This window comes from Lepus europaeus, chromosome 3 (genome assembly GCF_033115175.1).
Source record: "Lepus europaeus isolate LE1 chromosome 3, mLepTim1.pri, whole genome shotgun sequence".
NCBI lineage: Eukaryota > Metazoa > Chordata > Mammalia > Lagomorpha > Leporidae > Lepus > Lepus europaeus.
Window position 1 is genome coordinate 121,815,360 of NC_084829.1, and position 5,376 is coordinate 121,820,735.

The window sequence follows — 5,376 nt, forward strand, 5'->3', positions numbered from 1 at the left end:
GGTCCTGGGACTCTTTTATAACAAGTCTTGCATAGACCAAGCTCTCTCCTCAGTCACCTTGTCATATCTAGAAGCAGGCTAAGGACTTTCTCTACATTTCTTGATTAAGAAAATATGGAGCATGGAATATGCCTGGAAAGAAAAAAGAAGAAAACTGCAGTAAAGAAAACAACATACGATGGCCATTTCTCTAAAAGGCCCATCTCAAGGTGGGTGTCACAGCTGCAGGTGCATTTCCTCACTGGTCCAATCTTCACATTAAGAAGTGCAATAGGATACAAATTTCACATCACCACATTGCCAAAGACAGATGATTTACTATCTTCCTCACATCAGATTCCATTGCACACATTGCCTTAACCCCTGCTTGAAGGCTGAAATCTTCTTTACTCCTGTACTGGGAGCTCTTTAAATTGGTTGATTATTTGTGGGGATGGGGATGATGAAAGGTGTGCATGGGACAGACAGGTCAACTTCTAGGAAACACCTGTGTTTCAGTAAAGGGGGATAGTCTCATCTTACCTATTACCTACTATGGGAGAGAGATTTGAGGTCAATAGTATCTTCATGGGGAAATCGATTTTTAATTCCAACTTCAGAGATAACATATTACCATTTGATTTTGTGTAATTTACTAACAAAAATAACCACAAGCAGATATTGTGAGTGTTCTTAAGTTGACTTTGCTCCATAGTCCTGAATATTTCATAAGAAGTAGTGCCCTGGGACCAGCATTGTTGTGTAGTGGTAAAGCTGCAGTACCGGCATCCCATTTGGGCACCAGTTCGAGACCCAGCTGCTCCACTTCTGACCCAGCTCTCTGATATGGCCTGGGAATGCAGTAGAAGATGGCCCGTGTTCTTGGGTCCCTTCCTGGGAGACCTGGAAGAAGCTCCTGGCTCCTGGATTTGGATCAGCGCACCTCTGGCTATTGTGGCCATTTGGGGTGTGAACCAGTGGATGGAAGACCTCTCCCTCTCTCTGCCTCTGCCTCTCTGTAACTCTGACTTTCAAATAAATAAATATTAAAAAAAGTAGTGCCCTGACCCTGACTGGTTCACTTTTCTCAAGAACAGTGTTAAAAGTTTATTAACTTCTGCTCTCTTAAAAAGGAAAAGTTGCTATAAAGCAGATGCCAGAAGATTCAGCCTCAAGGGAAGATTCAGCCAAGGTCTCGTAAAGCAACTTATTTTCCTTTATTACTTTTTTTTTAACTATTAAAATATTTAAAATGTATTCTTTGGCATCCTCACTGACAATAGTTATTACTTAAAGGTAATAGCTTAGGGTTAATATAGCATAAATGTTGATGCATTTATATTATATAGCAAAATAGAAAAAAATCATGTATTTTCCCCATGTTTAGGAAACTTGAAACAGCATAATTATTTGTTGAATCTTCCTTAGACAACTGATTCCATATTTTTCCAGTTTCTATTTAATTAAATTTCTTAATAATCAGAACAAAGAAGCTATTATTTGGAAAACAAACTGTTAGATGTAAATCAATTATATTCTGAATAATTTAAAATACGCTAAATGTGTCAGTTTAGGGGTTTAACAAAATAATCAAATGACTTTTCCTAACATTTCTATTATAAATGCCTATATGACAATATTGTTTTCTGCCTATTACTAAATTAATATGCAACCAAAAAAATCCCTAAGTTATGAAGCTTTAATATTTTTATATAAAATATAAAAGAATAAGAATTGCAGAAATCTGTGCTTTGAGTTACAATAAATATATCATCATCTAATAGTTTTTATTTAAAGAGTGGAGGAACTCAATGAGTATGGACAAATATTTTAGCATCCATAATCCATACAGAGCCACGGAGAAGATGCCCTAAGAATCTTACATTCTTGGAATATGAAGTAGAATTATTTATTCTGTCTTATAATAATACCTAATACTGAATAATACGTAAACATTCTACTATGATAAAAGTGTTTTATTGAGGCTAGTGTTGTGGCACAGCAGATAAGGCTGACACCTGAGATGACAGCATCCAAGTTCTGGCTGCTCCACTTCCAATCCAGCTTCCTGCTGATGTGCCAAGGAAGGCAGTGGAAGATAGCCCAAGTGTTTGGGTTCCTGCACTATATTTCCCATGAATTTCTTTGAAATACCTTCCTATAAGAATATTTTGCAGTAACCAAATAAATTAGGTTCAGAACCTTTACCATAGAGGATGTTTGAATCATTTCAATTTTAGCAAAAAAAAAAAAAAAAAAAAAAGAGAGAGAGAGAATTTATGAAAAGTCTAGCTGTGGGACTGCTTTCAGTACTGAGATCAAAGGCTCAAATGCTACCAGAGGGGTCTGACTGGATGAGTCTCACTTCCCCTGGGTTGATTTCATGTTAGGTTCCTGGTGGAGCTTCAAGCTCTTGTCACAACAGCATCAAGCCCAGATTAGTCCTCATGTCCTCATCTCAGGTTTAGGATGTTCCTTCCAGTCACTGCCTGGCAACCCAGGGTTCCAGGCTATCTTCTGCCCTGCTCAACCTACCCATTCTGTGCTATTGCTTAGACCTGCAACAATATCTACAGGTTGGCTTTGGGAGGGGATTTGGTGGCTGGCTTTGTGTGCTGGCTGGAACTCTGTGGCAAGGCCATGGGCATGGTCTATAATTTTTACTGTTCAGACATAAGGCATGGGACTTCCATTTGTATTCTTATCCCAAGTCCTTCAAATGTCAGGTGCAGGCTGGTGTGATACAGGTAATATTATGAATTTGGATCTTTAACTTGAAGGCAGGGGAAGTAATTGTTTAAAAAATTTATTTACTTGACAGAAGTCAGAGGGAGAGAGATTTATCTTCCAACTGCTAGTTCACTCTCCAAATGGCCACAACAACCAGGACTGGGTCAGACTGAAGCCAGGAGCCAGGAACCTCCATCTAGGTCTCCTACATAGGTAGCAGGGGCCCAAGAGCTTGGGTCAACATCTGCTGCTATATGAGGTGCATTAGCAGAAGCTGGATTGGAAGCAGAGCAACTGAGACTCAAGCTGGTACTTTGAGATGAGATGCAGGGGTCCCACGCAATGGCTTAACCTGCTCTGCCACCATGCAAGCCCCAGGGGACGTCATTTGAAGAGGTTGAAGGACAGGGACAAGATCAGATTTTAGTTTTTTAAAATATTTATTTGGAAGGCAGAGTTACAGAAAGAGGAGAGACATAAAGATCTTCCATCCTCTGGTTAATTCCACAAATAGCTGCAATGGCTGGAACAGGCTGAAGCCAGGAGCATGGAACTCCATCTGGGTCTACCTTGGGCATGCTAGGGGTCCAAGCACTTGGGTCATCTTTTGCTGCTTTTGCAGGCACATTAGCAGAGAGCTGGACTTCAAGTTGAGCAGCTAGGACTTGAACTAGTGTTTATATGGAAACCAGCATTGCAAGAGGTGGATTAACCTGCTGCTCCACAGTGCTGGCCCCAAGACTTTAAGCTTTACTGCAATATAATTGTCATAAAATTAATTGCACTTATTTAAGGTGAACTTGATATATTTTACTCCATCAGTGAAACTGTTATCACAGTCAAGAAAATGAAAACTATTGCACAACACATCCAAAAATAACTTTTACCTAGAAAATATAAAGTACTCTTATATTTCAGCAGTAAAAAGACAAACTATCCAATAAAAAGAATCAAAAGATTTGAATGATCACTTCACCAAAGAAGGTATACAAATTGTAGAAAAGCACATGGAAAGTAGTTGAACATCATCAGTCACTCAGGATCTAGCATGGTAGAAGGATTGGAGATTAGACACAGCTGAAGGAAGAAGTGCTAAGAGGTTATTGCTATGAAATTAATAAAAGTCAATGATTTCTTGAATTAAGAAGGTAGTTGTAGAGTAGGGGAAGCATGGCAAATTAGCGAAATATCCAAGAAGCAAAATAGACAGATTTTGACCTTGGGTTTGATTTTAGAAGGGAAAGTATTATAAACAATTCTGAGACTTCAGGCTTGTGCAGTTGGGTGGATGACGGGTGGATGCCTACTTCAGTACCATTCAAATACACGGGGGAAACTGGAAGAAGACCCTGTGTGGGGAAAGTCTTTGAGTTTATATTGAATAAGCATCTATGAGATGCAAAAGTAGAAGTAACGTAGCTGGCAGCTGGCATATAATGTGTTCTGAGCATTGCTTGGCACAAAAGTGGAAATTCTGTGAGCTGAAGTTTAAATGGGACAAGAGAGAGAGAAAAGCAGGGATTTCCAGGTCAGATTCTGGTCTGTGTCCCCATGAGAAGCAGGAACAAAAGCTCTTCACTGAGTCTACACTTGTGAAAATGGAAGATTCTCTGGGTAAAGAGCAGTTTCAGAAACCTACTTTGGATATTGTATGTAAACCCTTGAAGTGTTTTGTCATTCTTGGGATACCCTGAGCCGGAGCAAACTGAAGCCAAGACTCTTCTGATTCCCACTGCTCCTCTAACTTTTGGTTGCCCCCCCCCCCCCCCCCCCATTGCTAACTCCCAATGACACAGATTGTATTTATGTAGATTTGACCCCAGGACATCCAAAGGGCGCATAGTGTAGCTCATTTAAAATCTTACAAAATAGTCTTATGCACAGCTTTTCCACATGGATTCTACAATGTGTTAATGGAGAGGGAAAAAAGGGCTTTCTTTTCCTCATTTTTGTGCCTCATTAGTGAATCCTCACAGTGCACTTCCTTGGGCCTCATTTTGATCCCAGTCTGGGTTTCACATTCTTAGAAAGGACAATGGTATCTTCAAATTTCACTCAGTTTGTGATGAGAAGGGGCCAACATGAGTGGGCTTCCCATTGATTCTCCTTCAAAGTAGCCTGGGGGCAGCACACGGAGGCAAAGCTTTGACACCTCCTCCCTCTTCTCTTTTCCAGCTTAGCAAATTCTACCCAGCACGTTGCACTCTCTGTACATGTGAGAGAAAATAAAGTACACTGTTTGGCTTCTTTTGTGTGAAAAGGCTGCCATTTCAGTGCTTTTCTCATTAATAAGCAGCTTTGCCATGAACGGAAATCAATCTGAATATCCTATTGTGCATCTTGTTTCTTTCCTCACAGTCTCAGATGGCCTTTGCCAAGTTTTTTTTTTTTTTCTCCCTGAACCAGAAAGACCCTCTCTTATTTTCCCCTCACTGCTTCCAGCCCCATTGAATCCCTGCAGAGCTTTCTCAGGCAGAAGGACAGCTGTGTCAAGACGGGGAGGAACTCGACCTACTCTGCTAACCCAGTGGCCTGAGCCAATCACGAAGAGATCTGGAGTCTTCCTTCCCATCCCCTCCCCCTGCGACAGCCTACTGGAAAGAGGGACGCTGGAACCGGCGTGTTTGCAATTCTAATCATTGGCTTTTTGCCCAATTCTTTTCCAAA